At 37.5% G+C, this 18,934-nt stretch overlaps 1 pseudogene; it reads left to right on the forward strand.

Moving 5' to 3' along the window:
• The first annotated feature begins 214 nt into the window (after positions 1-214).
• On the forward strand, positions 215-18,883 carry LOC127448791 (uridylate-specific endoribonuclease A-like; annotated as a pseudogene).
• Positions 18,884-18,934: the final 51 nt, after the last annotated feature.

Here is an 18,934-nt window from a genome sequence, read left to right on the forward strand (position 1 = left end):
CTTAACAACTTCCTCTACTTCACTACCCTCCCTTTTGCTCATGGTGAGACTGAGTCACCTGGTCTTTTATTGTCAAATATTGGGAATTGTTATTGTGACTGAATACTTTGGTGTATGGGAGGAGTTTTTATGGACTCACTGATCTGAGCAGGTATAAAAAAGCAAACTCGGTCAAAATCTGCAGCTTGTGCATCTAAATCATCTAACGTTTATGATGAAGGTCATATTCATTCTCTCTCTCACCATCTCCCTGATCTCTCAGGGCTACAGTGGTAAGTTCATATCTGCAATTTCTTTCATGAGTCCACATTCATTCATTATTAAAGTGATAGTTCAAACAAAATTGAACATTCTGTCATCATTTACCTTTAAGTTGTTCCAAACGCATATGACTTTCTTTCAATAGAGGTGTTAGGTAGAATCTTAAGGACTGACAGCCTCATTCACCATTTCATTTGCAAAGAAAGTGAATGGTGACTGGGGATGTCCCTATATTCTGCCAAACATCACCTTGACTTCCATGGAATAAAGAAATGCAGAAATGTGTGGAATAACATGAAAGTGTTATTTTCATGTATAGTTGAACAATCACTTTAATTGAAAGGAATATGACAAATGTTTATGTTTATGTATCTATTTTTATATAGCATGACAGTTATTACAATGCATACTGTCTTTCCTTCTCTCCCTCACTGTATCTTTTTCTCAGATTCTCAGGACAGTAAGTGTCATTGTGGAGAAGTGTAATACTGAATTTTACTGACTTTTGCTTTCTTAATTTTTTTGCCTTATGTCCAGACCCAGATTCTGCTGACTTTTTTCACATTTTCTGTGCTGAATTTTAGGAAAAATCTGCAGAATGCTGCGGAAGGGATTTAAACATAGCAAAATGTTTTAAATGGACCTGAGAGTACTACACACTTATTGGTAGCTAAAAGCATTATGAAATTAGCCAAAGTATTTAATAAACAAACATGTAAGTTATGAGGAATGTGTAGAACTTTTATGATTGAAATTCTGCGGTAATCTACAGAGTTTTGTGTGGAATTCTTAGTGCACAGATTCCGTCTGGGCCTGAAGTATTGACTCACAAAATCTTCTTAAGCCTTAAAGGTATAGTTCACCCAAAAATAAAATTCTGTCATCATTCACTCACCCTCAAGTTGTTCTAGACCCATTTGACAATCTCTTTTCCACCATGAGGCACAAAAGGAGACGTTAGTCGGAATGACAGTCTCAGTAACCATTCAGTTGTATGAAAAAAAAAAACACTTTTCCTTGTATGGAGGAAAGATGCTATGAAAGAGAATAGTGACTGAGGCTGTCCTCCTTTAACATTCTGTCTAACATCTCCTTTTGTGTTCCATGGAAGAAAGAAAATCCAAGAGATTTGGAACAACATGAGGGTGAATAAACGATGGCAGAGTTTTCATTTTTGTGTGAACAATCCCTTTATGCTGTGCCTTATGTATAATTGTTTTATATCCTAGTCAGTTCAGACTCATCCAAACACTAATACTAGTACATTAGTAATTTGATGTAGATGTAATAAAGTGTATTGGTTTAGTAGAGCTATTCCCTCACATGAAGTGTAGCCCAAAGAGTAGTCAAGTGAACAATTTCAGTGATGCCTTAGCTGTTTTTAGCATATGTAATATGTCTAATCTCCCTCAAGGGTCATTTTCCTGTAAAGGAAGATGTGGAAAACTCTACAGTTCCTCGAACCGTTGCCACTGTGACTTACAATGCCAGCAGTATGAGGACTGCTGCAATGACTATGAAAAGCAGTGTGGTCGTCGAGGTGAGCTTTAAAATCCATAACATTAAACATAGCAAATACTTTATGTAGTGGGTCAACATTTCAGATAAAACAAGAAAAAAATTGGACTGAAACTGGATTTAAAAAATAAGGTGTAACTTGTCAAAAGATACTCCTTGTTCAATTTAGCAAAAGGCACAAAGGAATCACAAATCAAACAAATCACTTTGCAAAGTACTGCAAACTGTAAACAAACACTGACTGTCATAGCCGTGGGAAGTATGGGTGCTGGGGGTGCTACAGAAGCCCTGTCTGTGTTACAGCACCCCCGTTAAGTGCTGTCAAACCATCATATTCTGTGATAATCTCGTTAACAAAAGTAATAACAAAAATGTTAAGAGGTATTTTTGTTATTTCTGCAGCAGTGGCCAACACTAACCCTAAACTGGTATTGGTAAGGAGCTCTGCTGTGTCCACCTGTATAGTTTCACACACCTTTTTACACATCTCAGAGTTACTCAGAATACTCTGTGTTGTGGGTTATGTAGTACAGTTAAAGGGAATTTGTAATGAAGGACTCAATATTCAGGCAAAAAAAAAAAAAACGTACGTATTTGTTTTCATAAAACAAAGTTGCAAAAAAAAAAAGGTCTGAGGTAAGTTAAATCCTTACTTTTTGGTAATTAACATTTTTTATTGATTCATATATACATCACAAATAAAAACCCAACACATATACAATGAATCAACATTTCACATTTAAACCCCACTAATATCCCTCCCCATTCACCAACCCCACCCTGACCCCCAACGAACACCCCTGTGGTCCCACATAATAACACACACACATAACATAATATATATATATATAATATAATATGATAAATATAATAAGAGGGCGCTCCATCCAACTTCTATCCCCTCAAAATTATTTACCTGCCAATCATGAGACTGGTCAGAATCCAATTTTTAATATGATTATCCCCACAATTTATGACCGACCCATCACCCAAAATACAGAGTCTGGGACAAAGTCAAATTTGAGTGTTCAAAATGTCACACATAAAACTCTGAACTTTCAACCAAAATTCTTGAATCTTAGCACACCCCCCAAAAAACATGGATTATGTCTCCATCTTCTGATTGGCATCGCCAGCAGGTGGGTGTGTCTTTAAGACCAAGCCTATATAATCTAGAGGGGGTCCAATAGAATCTATGTAAAATCTTAAATTGCATAAGGCGCCCCTTTGCATCTCTAGATGCAGACTTGACATTTTTTAGAATCCTAGCACACACTTCCTCCTCCAACACCAAGTTTAAATCTTTCTCCCATAATCTCTTGATAGAAGTTAAAGCTCCATCCACCAGACTCTGAATTAACAAGGAGTAATACACTGATGCCTCATGACATTTTCCAAAAGCAGTAATCACCACTCCCAGAGTATCTGCTGCTTTAGGGGGTGTGAGCTACTCCCAAAAATATTACAGAGCAGGTGGCACAACTGTAAATACCTATAGAACTGAGATCTGGGAATCTCAAAGTGTTGAACCAAATTTTCAAAAGATCTAAACACTCCACTCTCATATAGGTCACTGAGTGTAGCAACTCCCCTCACAATCCACTCTGACCAGCAGAAAGGGGACCTTTCAAAACATAATTTAGGGTTCAGCCATATGCTCAAGGCAAAATTTAAATAAATGTCTGAATTAAACACTCTGGACACTTTTGTCTATACTGCGTGCAAATGTGAGATAATGGGGTGTGACTTAACTACTCCAGTTAGTTTAATAGAAATGCTTTGTAATAGCAAAATAGGGGCAAGAACTTCCTGTTCAATACAAAACCAGGGAGGGGCTCTCTCAGGTGGAAGCAGGGTCAGAGTGGGATTCATATTCAGCCCTGGATGTCATGTCCAAGTCAGCCCACACCCAAAAGGGGGGTTGGAGGTGAAGATGATAACAATAAAACAAGATCACAGCAAAAATATACAATATATGCAATTACTTGAAAATTATTTAAGCTCTCCATGTCATTATACCACATACGGCATTCACTAAGATTTTTACTTTGTCATAAGACTTCACTGTATGTGTTGTAAAAATAAGTGAATGTTAAAGGGATATTTGATCATTTCCTCAACCTCATGCCATCCCAGATATGTATGACTTTCTTCTGCAGAACATGAATGAATATGTTTAGAAGAATATCTCAGCTCTGTTGGTCCAATCAATGCAAGTAAATTCACTTTTATAAGTGCTCTTCTCTCGAAAGAGTTCTTCTTCTGTTTTTGGTGATTTACATGCGCATATCACCCCCTACTGGGCAGGGAGGAGAAAAACTTAAATATTGATCTGTTTCACACCCACACCTATCATATCGCTTCTGAAGACATAGATTAAACCACTGAAGTTGTATGGATTATTTTTATGCTGCATTTATGTGATTTTTGTACACCTGATCACCATTCACTTGCATTGAAAGGACCAACAGAACTGAGAAATTCTTCTAAAAAACTTAATTTGTGTTCAGCAGAAGAAAGAAAGAAAGTCATACACATCTGAGATGGCATGAGGGTGAGTAAATGATGAGAGAAATTTAATTTTTGGGTAAACTAAGTTATTTTAAAGACTATCTAGACACATTATAACACTGTAGAACTGTAAATGTGTATAACTCTTTCAAGATGTACAGGCTCACACTTTAAATGGTCAGTGCTTTGAATTTTAGATCATTAAAATAGCAACAGATCCAGTGAAACATTGAAGGTTGAGTGATTGTTTTTACATTTTTACATGCCATTCAAAACGTGCCATTTTACAACGATAAGAGTGAAATAAAAGACAAAAATAACACATTTGTACTTTTCTTTTACTTGGAATGTAAATGTTCAGGACAAAGGCAAAATGGTTACTGTCCCTTTAAGAGGGTTTTATCGCATGATACAACATTGAAGGCACTCTGTGCAGTTTGTTTCGTTGAGTTTAGTCTTTTGAGAGCTGTAAAGTCCCATTATTTTCGTACCGTGTCGTGCTGTTGCATCTGTATTCATTTACTTTAAGTATTCTGTTATTTTATGATAAAAAATAACTTTGCTATTATCATTCTGCACTGCTAGGGAAGAGGATTTCAGATTAATTGATTGAGATTGTGAGACTGCAGTTAGTATTAAACCTGTGATGATCTTGTAGGCTACCTGAAGCACGTTCATCCATTCAGCTGTTAGTAGCCTATCTGTTCTCGATGGATCTTCCGTGATCCTTCCCGCGCTGTCAAGTGAAGCGGCGCCACATCAGCAACATCAGTTTCGTCTCTCACAGGCTACTCTCTTATTTGTTTGGGTGTGAGATGATAAAATACAGACTGCGTCCGCTATTTTATGCGCCAACCTTTGTCAATTGGCCTATGTAACTAATTAAAATGTAATCTGGGACGTTTACTATTCCAAATATAGGACTTCTATGCTATCAAATTGCTTGAAATAAGAGAGGGGGACATCTACAGGGAGAGACTGTAACAAGCAGTTATATTTTGGAATACAATTCATTTAATAACATTATCCTTCCCAATCATAGATAAATGTAATGAAGCCCACCTGCCCACATCGCTCGAAAACTTTTTAATTAAGGGGTCAAAATTAACTAACTAAATCAGACAAATTTGCTGGGAATAAAATGCCCAAATACTTAATGCCCTGTTTGGGCCATTGGAAGACGCCCGGCTGGAAAGCCGTTACTGGGCAGTATGCTGTCAGAGCCAAAGCTTCGGATTTAGACCAGCTGACTTTGTATCCTGAGAACTTGGAAAAGGAATTAATAATTCTGTGGAGGCAAGGCATAGATCTAGGGTCGGAGACAAATAACAAAATATCATCTGCGTAAAGCAGAAGCTTATGCGCCACACCTCCCGCCACCACCCCTGGAAAATCATCTTCCCTTCTTATTGTGGCTGCTAATGGTTCCAGAGCAAGACAGAACAATAATGGGTTAAATTCTTACTTAATTATTCATACTTGTGGCTGTCAACAAAAAAAAAACTACACAACACCCAGCACTGTTTGCAAGGCATGCACGTATTACTAAAACAACACAAACAATGTCCTCAAATCCAGTTAGATTAACCGTTATGGATGAAAATTACAAACAGGTTAAGACTTGAAATTGATATTGCATGTAGAGTCATGACAAAGAAATCATTGCAAAAATCATTGAAATGTTACATTTGGAAATTATATGTAGCATGACAACTAAAATGAGAGGGCACACCTCATAGTTTTTTTTTTTAACTGCCTCACAGTGCTGTTGAGTTTGTTACTGCCCCATCACTGTCACTCAATGCCTTGATAAAACAAGCATCACTTTTATTATTATCAAGCCAACATACTGATATTCCACAAACTTTGTTAGGATTTTTTTTAAATACCTAAACAAAGACCAAAATTTCAGACTGTAACTCTTCCTAGAGCTTTCAAGGTTCCTCCAGCAAACTTGGCACAGCTGATTTCGACTATTTTTGACTCGGTTGTCATATCTTTTCTAACTGATCGGACATACAGTTTTCACACAACAGACTATCAAAATAGGATGATTGATTTACTATGATGGAATGTTCTAATGGACCAAGAGAATGCTTGTTAATTTAAACTCCAACTGTCAAAAAAGAAAATGTAAATAAACCCACTAAATGCCTTTGATCTGTTTAAAGTTGCTCCAAAGTCTTTCTAGCAAGTCAGTCAACTTTCGGCCATCTTTGAAATGCTCTCGGAAGCTATTTCCAGTCATGCCAGTGCAGCTCCTATCTACTTGAATGGAGAAAGACCAAAATCTAAAAAACGGTTGGTCAAGATTACGATCAAAGAACATATTTCAAATCCGCAATAAAATATGGCAATACTAGTATCATAAATTGTGATTCTTTACCTCATATTACGCTAAAAAAAAAATTTCCCGGCTTGTATAGCTAATGCGTATGCGCATTCTAGAGTTGATTGACAGGTGATGTCTGTATCTAAAAGGTGATTAGCTCTTTTAACTGTAAGGCGGGACTTCCTTTCATTAAGTGTTCCAATTTCTCCCATTCATTTTAATAGAAGTGGCCCATCTCTGCTAAATAATATCTGGTTGCTCTCTCTCTCTCTCTCTCTCTCTCTCTCTCTCTCTCTCTCTCTCTCTCTCTCTCTCTATAATATAGTATATATATTTCTTACAGTTTATTTGATAATGTATCTAGCTAGCTGTTTATTATTCTGTAATGTCAATATAACCATCAAACTTAAAACTTTTAAAACTAGTTTAAACTTTTAGACAAGGCTTTGTCAAGCCAACATAAAAGCTTGTCTTGACAAACTTTGCCTATCTATTTACACATACTGTACTTAGGATTTGAACAAAACCTCTAACCTAAGAATTAATCTTCAACTCGTTACTCGTGCTTCACGTTTGTGCTATGGGCATGAAAGATACTCCAAATCATGCAGCTAATTGAGGAGAGATGTGCTATAGCTTTTCAAAGCAATCAGACAATTTTCACCTGGTGTCAATAAAATGGGCATAAAAGTAAATAAATAAATAAAAATCCCTTAGACTTACAGTACATTGAAGGAGAGACCTGAGCCATATCTTACCAGTATATAGAGACTTATTGGGCTAGACAACACCCACACAACCACCCAAAACACCCTAGCAACCACATAGCAATGTACTAAAACTATTCAGAACATTCAGAACCACCAAGAGCACCCTAGCATCATGAAGGCGACTTTTGCATTGGCAAGCACCACCTACATTTTCTTCAGAAAATATACAAATCTTGTAATTGTAGTAATTACTTGGTTAATTTGCTTACAATTACTAAAACAAACTTTTCCAATTCTGGAAACTCTTCCCTCCTTACTTCAATTCTATAATTTTACTGTATTCCAATCTTTCTCTCCGTCAAACACTGTTTGTGTATTTGTTCCCTAATTGCACTAATTCATTTTTTTTTTATTTTTTTTTTGCAGTGTCTCAGATTCTCTTGCGTCCTCAGTATCAGCCATTGTCACTGACAATGAGATCAATTCCCTGTCTGAGACACTGTTCAGGTTGGACTCTAACAGTGCCACAGACTCACAGCTGGTTATTGACCCTCAGGCACAGATCTCTTCCTCTGAGACCAACTCTCAGGATGACCTCTCATCACGCCCGTAAGACACACATTCTGTACATGTACTCACACACACATACATACAGATAATCACATATGCACATACTGTATATGAACACATACAGTAGCCCCAAAAATAATTTGTAAATGTAAACCACATTTAAAAATGTTTTAGTTTTATTCCATTAGAAACAGAAGAGTAAACCAGGTGACACTTCAAACAAACAAAGCTAGACCTTGTCTCCGAACCTACTTTTCTCTCTCTCTCTCTCTTTTTTTTTTTTTTTTTTTTTTACCATTTTTGCAGTTACTTTTAACCAACTGGTGGTCATTTTAGTTGTTGTATGAAGTCAGTTCCTTTAAAGTTCACACAGGTGTCCTTGATTTTGAACCAAATTATGTATATATTTTTTTCCATTTAGTATCTAATAAACTTCTTTTTGTGAGATATTGTGGTATCTTTATTTGAAAGAAATGCCACTTTGTTTGATGTTTTTTGTCTAATTCAATGCCTTTCAGGCATTTTTAAGTGTGACTTAAGTGTCCAAATACTGTTTGGGGCCACTGTACACATTCATACACTTGGGATGTTATATGCATTATAATGCTCTCTCTCTCTCTCTCTCTCTCTCTCTCTCTCTCTCTCTCTCTCTCTCTCTCTCTCTCTCTAGATTGTTCAAGTATGTGAGCGAGGATCCTTTGTTCTCCAAGCCCACGAATAAAGCTCTCCTGAGTCTGCTTGACAACTATAGAGAGGTGACAGGAGATGTTGAGGATGTCCCCTCTCAGGAGGTGCAAGAACAGGACGCTTTTCTAAGAGAGAGACAATGCTGAACACTGAGATTGGCAGGGAGCTCTACAATTTCCTCTATTCTAAAGGTACTACCTAAAAAGCTTGAAGACATTATTTAAACACAAAATGAAAATGCTGCTTTTACAATAACTCAGAATTTTCTTTTAGAAAAGAAAAAATTATGTAATACCATGAACAGAAGAATTTTGAACAAAAGGAATATCTAGAATCTGACAAGTCTGAAAACAGCTTGTTGGGCAAAGTGGAGTTATGGAGTCATTAAGTCAAGTCAAACTTTATTTATAGAGCACATTTAAAAACAACAGGAGTTGAACCAATTCAGTACAATTTAGAGACAGAGTGTTAAACTTAGCAAATAAAAGAGAAAGAAAATAATAGTAATAATAATAATAAAAATATAGAAAATAAAGCAAAATACATTATTGAATAGATGAAAACAATCAGAAGAGGCATAATCAGTTGACTTTGAGATACAGTAAAACTTCAGACAGTATCAAAAGCTAAAGAATAAAAATAGGCCTTTAAGCTAGTTTTAAAAATAGCTAACGATGACGAAGCCCTGATATGAAAAGGTAGACTGTTTCAGAGCTTCAGGGCGGCGACAGAAAAGGCTTGATCACCCTTGAACTTGCACTGTGAACGAGGGGACAGATAGATAGTTGATTACATTACCTAAGTGACCTGGGGGCAGAATAAGGCTGAAGAATATCACAGATATAATCTGGTGCCAGTCTGTGCAGGGCCTTGTGGTTGATGAGAATCTTAAAGTTAACTCTAAATTTAATTGGCAGCCAATGCACAGAGGCTAGTACAGGCAAAATGTGATCCCTTTTCTTTGTTCCTGTTACCATCTGGCTGCTGCATTTCAGACAATCTGCAAATGAGATTGAGTGGATTGAGGCAGGCTGACATACAGGGAGTTACAGTAGTCTAAATGCGATGAGTACATGAATCACAATTTCAAGGTCCTTGCGAGAAAGCAAGTGTTTTAATTTTGCAGCAGATCTTAGTTGGAAGAAACTACTTTTAATGACATTACTGTAGTGTTGTGTTCACAGTGCTATGTACAGTACACTGCAAACCCGTTTAAATTGACTCTACTCAACTGATTGAGTAAACTCGTTCCCTCAAGTGAACTGAGTATTGGCGTCTCCAAAAGTTTACTTACCTTGGTGTTCATATAGAATGGTGTTCACAGAGAATGAACTTAACTATTTAAGGTAACTAGATGCATCTGATTCTAGGTCATTCATAAAACAAACATATTTCTCCACAGAAATGCATTTATGCCTGAACTTAAGATGCACACATTAAAGGAGAAATTAAGTAGATTTAAAAGGGTCCAAACTGACCAAAGGTGATACAGATCACCCTAGTGGTGTCATCACACGAAAACTATTTGTAACAAAACAACATAAATAATAATACAAAAGAGCTAAACCCTCTATGAATTCTTTAAATGTCCCCATAATTCCCTTTGATCAAAGAAACGCAAGGCATTGTGGGTATTCCCGATAGCCTCAATTTTGTACTCAATCGTTTGTGTTATTGACACTTAAAATCTGAAGTCTATGGATTTTTAAGAAAAATAAGTTCAGGGAACTTAGATATTTGAGTTACAAGCCCAAAACTTGACATTTCAGGTAAAGTTTAATTAAAAGACAACTTAATATGGTTCAACATTTTGAGATTCCAAGGTCTCAATTTTTAGGTATTTATATCTGCGCCACCTGCTTTGAGTTCGGGAGGAAGAGTTTTAGTTTCATATAATTTGATTCCACATTTTCTGTTTTGTCTGTTTGGCTTGTTGTATGGAATCAATAAAAATTATTAATAAAAAATAAATAAATAAAAAAAAATAAAAAAAAATTAGACAACTTGATTTTTCCAGTAATGACAACATCAGGGTTTACAGTAAAGCTATTTCAAAAAGTGTGCTGCTGTATATTCAAACAAAAATAGATTATGAAGAGTAACTTGGATTTCTTTGCAATGAGACCAAATTTTGTTGTTTTTGTTGCTGTCGAAAGAAAATTAATTAAAGGATCAACCCAGTTGCATGGTGTTAGCACTGTTTCATGTGTTATGGGACAGGTATGTACTCATCACAGGAGGAGTTTATCCAGGATCTGAAGATGATGTAGTTTGGCCTTTACTCTCGATCTGATGGCAAGCTGGACTCCAGCGAGTTTGAGCACACCTTTGTAGGTCAGTCTGTGTGTGATCAAAAGTAAGGTGAGTCTGTGAGAGAGCATTCTGTACAATTTTTCTGTGTGTGTGTGTGTGTGTGTTGTAATATCTCTGAGAACAAGGTATTGTTCTCAGGTGGTAAAGTGTCTGATTTCCAAAACTGGCTGCAGTTCCATCTGAATGAGAAAGAAGGACTCCTGAATTACTACAGCCATAGTTTCAATGGCCCTGTGAGTATTTCATCTGTTAAACTACGGTAACTGTTGCAACATACATGTGTAACCAAATTGTAGAGTAATTACATAGAGTACACATTCAAGAAACAAGAGTCAGTGATGATGATTTCATGCTATACAGTAAGATTTGATCTACTAAATACTACATTTTCACTTCTCCCTCAGTGGACCACATATCCTGATGTATTGGGAATGCAGTTCAAATGGGATGGTTATTTTAAGGAGGCTGGCTCTTCCTTTATTGGCGCTAGTCCTGAATTTGACCTGGCTGTCTACAGTCTCTGCTACATCACCCGCCCTGGCAAGATGTGAGTTGTACTTATTAGTCTTACTAACCCTCAGCTTTTCATTTTAAATTCCATCTCTCCATCCATCCATCCATCCATCCATCCTATTATTTTGTTTACATCAGTAGATGTATCAGTTAATGTGACCATGTATGAGTTCATACACCCATTCAATTGTGTATACGATCCATCTATCCATCAAAATTACACAAAAAACCATTCTTCCTAAAATTAAACTTTCTTAGCAACTATTTTTCAAATAATGAACAAAACATATTATAATTTTTTGGTTACATCATCATAATGTTTTACAATAATTTATAATAATTTGATAATATAAAGTATATTAATATAATAATATTATGAAAAAATATTAGCCATATTTCTTTTCCTGATGAACATTTTTTTATGGATTCACATAGATAACAAAGAAAAGTAAAACAAATATACCCCCCATTACCCCTCCCAATCCCCAACCCCACCCTGACCCTCAACAACATCCCTGTGGTCACACATGATTATAGACACACACAAACAACAACAACAACAAAACATATAATAATCACACACATTTAAAACTAAACTTCTCCCTCCACTGCCCCTCCCCAAGAACCCTCCAAAAATGCCAAATAGCTGCCCCATTTCCCACCAAATGAATCCCAATTCCCCAGCCATCTACATGATGCTTCCTCGAAAGCCGCCACCCTCCCCATCTCCATGCACCATTATTGAAATGAGGGTGCTCCAGCTGACTTCCATCCCCTTAAAACAATTTGTTTGCCACTCATAACACTGGTTAGGACCTAATTTTTTATGTGTTTATCCCCTATATTGATGACCACTCTATCACCTAAAATACAGAGTCTGGGGCTAAATTAAATTTGAGTGCCCAATATATCATACATAAAACTCTGAACCTTCAACCAAAATTCTTGGATCTTAACACACATCCAAATCATGGGTTGTGTCTCCATCTTCTGATTGGCATCGCCAGCAGGTGGGTGTGTCTTTAAGACAAAGCCTATACAATCTAGAGGGGGTCCGACAGAATCGATGTAAAATCTTGAATTGCATAAGGCGCACCCTTGCATCTCTAGATGCAGACTTGATGTTTTTTAGAATCTTAGCCCACACTCCCTCCTCCATTACCAAGAATTCTCTTGACAGAATTTAAAGCTCCGTCCCCCAGACTCTGAATTAGCAGGGAATAATACACTGATGCCTCATGACATTTTCCAAAAGCAGTAATCACCACTCCCAGAGTATCTGACACTTTGGGTGGGGGGGGGTGCTACTCCCGAAAATAGTACAGAGCAGGTGGCGCAGCTGTAAATACCTAAAGAATTGAGACCTGGGAATCCCAAAATGTTGAACAAAATTTTCAAAGGATCTCAACACTCCATTCTCATATAAGTCACCGAGTGTAGTAACCTCCCTCACAATCCACTCTGACCAGCAGACAGAGGACTTATTAATACATAATTTTGGGTTCAGCCATATGCTCGAAGCAACATTTAAATAAGTGTCCAATTTAAACAATCTGGACACTTTAGTCCATACTGAGTGCAAATGCGAGATAACTGGGTGTAACTTAACTTCTCCGATTAGTTTTACAGAAAGGCTTTGCAATGGCAAAATAGGTGAAAGAACTTCCTGTTCAATATAAAACCAGGGAGGGGCTCTCTCAGTTGGAAGCAACCAATGAGCCAAATGTCTGAGCCCGAATGCATAGTAATAAAACAAAATCTTTGGTAGACCTAGCCCACCTTTGTCAATCGGCCTAACACTTACTGAAATGTAATCTGGGACATTTACCATTCTAAATGAAGGACTTTGCTATGCTATCAAATTGCTTGAAATAATAGAAGGGGACATCTATAGGAAGAGACTGTAGCAGGTAGTTGAATTTTGGAATACAATTCATTTTGATAACATTAACCTTCCCAATCATAGATAAATGTAATAAAGCCCACCTGCCCACATCGCTCGAAAACCTTTTTATTAAAGGGTCAAAATTAACTCTAAATAAATCACACAAATTTGCTGGGAATAAAATACCCAAATACTTAATGCCCTGTTTGGGCCATTGGAAGGCACCCGGCTGAAAAGCCGTTACCGGGCAGTACGCTGTCAGAGCCAAAGCTTCGGATTTAGACCAATTAACTCTGTATCCCAAGAACTTAGAAAAGGAATTAATAGTTCTGTGGAGGCAAGGCACAGATCTAGTAGGGTCAGAGACAAACAATAAAATATCCTTTGCGTAAAGGAAAAGCTTATGCGCTGCACCTCCCGCCACACCCCTGGAAAATCATTGTCCTTTTATCATGGCTGCTAATGGTTCCAGGGCAAGACAGAACAATAATGAGGAAAGAGGGCAACCCTGCCGGATGCCCCTATCCAGAGTAAAACAATCTGAAATTAATCCATTCGTTTGTACCGCTGCTACCGGGTGTCTATAAAGTAACTTAATCCAACCAATAAATGTACTCCCAAACCCATACATTTCTAAAATCTTAAAAAGATAATCCCATTCTACCATATCAAATGCCTTTTTGGCATCAAGTGAGATGGCAGTGACCGGAGTCTGATCATTCGCCACTGACCACATGATATGGATGAAACGCCTAATGTTATCAGAAGAGCTACGGCCTGAATAAACCCCACCTGATCTATATGTACAAGAGATGTCATAACTTTACTTAATCAGTTAGCCAAAATTTGTGACAATATTTTAACATCTAGCTGGATCAGGAAAATTGTATGATAACTCTTACACTCGCTTGGATCTTTGTCCCTTTTAAGAATCAGACTAATCCAGGCTTGCGTCATGGTTGGAGGAAGCTTTCCATTCTTTAATGATTCTGTATAATCTTCTAGCAAAAGTGGAGCCAATTCTGTAGCATAAGATCTAAAAAATTCAGTGGCAAAGCCTGGAGCCTCACCTGTAGGCAAGGCCTTAATTACCTCGCCAAGCTCCTCCAAGATTATCTCAGAATCAAGATAATTTTTTTGCTCAGCTGTCAGTTTAGGAATTTCTAATGATTCCACAAGGTTTCTAATATCCTCATCAGTAGATGAAGATGTGAAACTATAGAGATCAAGATAGAATTCTTTAAAAGCACTATTAATATAAATAGCTGAGGTAAATATTTCACCACAGGAAGATTTCACTGAGGGAATGCTATAAAAAGACTCTCGCTGTTTTATATATCTAGCCAGAAGTTTTCCTGCCTTGTCCCCTGACTCAAAGTGTAACTGTCTTGCCCTGAATAGCTAAAACTCCATCTTTCGTGACAAAATAGTATTATACCTGTATTTCAATCAGGTCAATTCTCTGAGGCCATCAGATGACATTTGGCGCTTCAGCTGTGCCTCGACACTTTTAATATTCCCTTTCAAATCCACGAGTTCTTGTGCTTTGGAATTTTTGGTGAATGAGGCATACTGTATGATCCGGCCCCTAAGAACCACCTTAAGTGCCTCCCACAGAGGATACTGAGAACCAGTTGGTCTCCATATAAACATTGATTTCAGCCTTTAACATTTGTTGGAATTCAGGATTTTGCAAAAGGGATACATTAAAGCACCAACTATATGATTTCCTTTTCTCCATATGTGGCAACACTTCTTAACTCACCAGGGTGTGATCTGAGACTAAAATGTTTCCATTTGAGCAATCAACAACAGATGAAATGAATAGACTAAAAAAAAATCTATTCTAGAATAAATCTTATGGACTGATGAAAAAAATGTATAGTCCCTACCAGATGGGTTCAAAAGTCTCCAAATATCTGTAAGACCAAGATAGATTTTTACACATCCTGTGAAGCATCAATGTTGCTCTAGGGGGCTTACACTTTTGCTTCACTATGATCAAGGACTGAGTCCATCAAAAGATTAAAATCTCCTCCCAATATTATATCATGAGGGGTGCCAGTGGCTTGCAACATCCCTTCAAGATCTATAAACAAGCCCTGATCATCAACATTAGGTGCATAAATATTAGCCAAAATAAGACTCTGCCCCTGAATTTCTGCTAAAACAATAATGACACTTCCTAATCGATCTTTAATCTGTTTGAGACATTTGAATTGTAAATGCTTACTTATCAGTGTAAGGACTCCCCTGCTCTTAATTGAGCCGGCACTAAAGAAAACATGTCCACCCCTTATCTTCCCAAATTTTTCAGCTTCCTGTGGGGAAAGATGCGTTTCTTAAAGAAACACTATATCATATTTCTTAGCTTAAGAAGATAAATAACCTTCCTTCTTTTTATGGGGTGCCCCAACCCATTCACATTCCACGTAGAGACACAATCCACTCATATTAACATTTGACATTTTGACATAATAGAAAAAATAGATTAGATAAAAAAAATAGATATATAAAGACCACATTCCAACATTAGTGCAACAATCAAACTTCCCCCCGAACCAAACAAACAGAAAAAAGAAAAACATGCTTATTAACCCCGCGCACGACAGCGCCAACTGGCGTCCATCCCTCTAAACTCAAACAGTCCATGTACGCCTATGAGAGCCCCCGTGACAACTTTGCTGTCGGATTGCTCAAGTCCGGTGTTTCTATACAAATTTTTTGAGACAGAATTACACAACAAAAGATAATCTATAAAACAAACTCCAGCCAACAGGCAGAATAAACACAAAGAACGTGTAGATTCATCCACATAACTGTCCCGAAGGTGTGTTCCTCCACAAAACAAACTCCAGCCCCTAGCAGAAACCAGCACAAAAAAAAAAAAAAAAGCTGCTCAGTTTCCTCAGACAGTTAAATGAATGTTCAGTGAGCCGGCCCATTTGGCTGCTATATGAGTGCAACAAATAACCTACTCACTCCAATTACTTGTAAGAAATACTTCACAAAACAAACTCCAGCAAAACCAGCACAAAAAGAAACGAAAATGGTGCTCAGTTTCCTCGGACAGTCAAGTGGATGTTCAGTGAGTTGGTCCATTCAGTGCAAAAGCGACCTTCTGTTGATGTAAGAGTTTCTTGCATTCCTTGAATCGATAACATTTCTCTCTTGTCGAATTCACAAAGTCTGGGAATAAGAAAATGCTGTGGTTCTTCCAAGAAAGCCTTCCTTTACTCCTCGCCTTGTGTAACACGAGATCTTTATCGGATGATCTCAGAAATTTGGGCAGAATTGATCGGGGCCTGTCTCCCTCAATGGATCGTCGAGCCGGAACCCTGTGAGCTCGCTCGATTTCCAGCTTATGGCCTGTTATGTCGAGCAGACTAGGAAAGAGCCCGTCCAGGAATTTCACCATATCCTGACCTTCTTTGGCATCAGGAATTCCAACAATACGGACATTATTTCGCAGGCTCCGGTTCTCCAAGTCCTACAACTTCTCCCAGAAAATATTAGCCATATTAGCCCTTAACCATTATTTAGTCATTTACCTTAAATGAAGTAGCGGGCCATGCATTTAAAGTCTAGGCCTTCAGTGTGATTCATGCCATTAAGAAAACACAGTTTCACAATGAATAAGACACCCTATGTCTTTGGGCATCATACATTGTGTCGCAGCTAACTAGTAATACCAACTGACACTTTAAAAACACGTCCACACACGAAAGCCAGAACTTGAAACAACACTTAATGCTCAAGCAAGCCTAATTTTAACTGCAGCATGACTGTTTTGTGAAATGAATGTCTCCCGAATAGACATTCAAAAATCATAATTTTTCATATGAATCTACCAAGGAGGTCTATAATACCTGGAAAAATTGATCTAATAATATTTGCGATTTAAATGTTGCTTGCAATAAATTTCATTTCGTCAGGGTACACAGTTATGCTGTGTTCCATTCAAGTTTGATGTGGGATATTCCTACTTGATATCTCTGACCATAAATGCATTCCATTCCCCAATATTCGGAACTGTAATGCTCCCGTTAGCTTAGTAGGGGTTTGAGATGTCTCCTATCATCCCAACTGATAAACAATGCTGCAGCGCTATCATTTGTGCTTCAGGTGTACGATTATCAAAAGAGATTACAATGTTTTATACACCTGTTTCTGCAAGCGTTTGTTAAACAAGCTTTAATATCACGTAATGTAGAAACAAACTTATTTATCGATATTACTTAATAAAGTGAATGTTTATCACTTACTTTGTATATCTCCCTGAGTGTCCCTGCATCTCGGCGAAATTGGAGTTGATAATTTCTGCACGAGCCTACAAGTTGTAATTCTGACTTAAAGATGCATTCCATCGCACTTTTCCTTGTAGGAAGTTGTAAAATTCGACTTTCCGAGTTGAATGGAATGCAGCACTACTTTTCAAAACTTGATACGACACTGAATGCTCCAGCAGCCTAATTTACTTTTAGAAAACTCCTGATGTTGCTATAACAATGCAAAAAGCACTTACGAATTTGCTTGAAGTGAAAATCAGTCCTATTTTCATGATTAATAAGTTAAGCAATCACACGGTCATGCAGAACATCTTAGGTTTGTAAATCCATAAGGATCTCTTTCTCAATGGCGATAGCGGCAGTAATGACTCATCTTGCACTATTCGCTTTTAAAATACGTCACTTAAAGCGTGATTGCATCACTCAAGGCCAGATAGAAGACCTCGACCGGGACATATCCTAAAGATCACACCCACCAAAAAAAATCAACAAATAAATCAATCTGATTGGCTGCTGAATCTGACAATCTGACTTTAGATGCACATTCATTTGCACTGTTGAGGGATTCTGTGGGAATTCTGAAGGCCTGAGGGGGTGGAGCTCAAACTCACACACTGCTTCGGCTAACGAGCTTGGCTTTGGGCATGTGATTTGTGAAACAGTTGTCACGCTTCGCTTGTAAGCATCAAGTAATAAATTCTGACTGGATAAACTTTTCGTTTTTCTCTATTTGTTTGTAGATTAATTAAGAGTGGAAAGTGATTAAAAATACATAGGCAAAAAGGTGATTGAGAATGAAAGGATGAAAAATATTTATTTATTTGGCATGTTAGGCCAGCAGGGAAGGCTTTGCTGGCTCTGAGAATTCGCCACTGCTTAAATGCTTGTCTGCATTCTCAGGTGTTATCTGAGTTTGGGAGGAAAGACCCAGGGCATTCAGACTTACACCTGGGATAAGAGCAGCTATGGGGACGGAAAGAAGTACATTGGCTCACCCTGATGCCATGTTATCAGACCATCACTATACGATCTATGGCTAACACACCAATCTTTAATATTCCTCAATTTGTCTTTTTGTTATTTTATAAGTCGCCGTTGGAACAAATAAATACAGGAGACCTCCCTGTCTTTGCTTTTATATGAATCTGTCTTATACACACTCAAACACTCTCACCAACTTGTATTGTCATAACTTCACATATGTTTAACTGTGTTGTTAAGCAATGACTCATAAGTTACGCAAGGAACTCAGGATGACTTGCAAGGTAAATGTTCCACATTTTTAAACAGTAGATTGAGAAACAGATTGATTATCCAATTGATAAACTATGAAAAATTATTCCAC

The sequence above is a fragment of the Myxocyprinus asiaticus genome, chromosome 12 (assembly GCF_019703515.2).
Source record: "Myxocyprinus asiaticus isolate MX2 ecotype Aquarium Trade chromosome 12, UBuf_Myxa_2, whole genome shotgun sequence".
Taxonomy (NCBI): Eukaryota; Metazoa; Chordata; class Actinopteri; order Cypriniformes; family Catostomidae; genus Myxocyprinus; species Myxocyprinus asiaticus.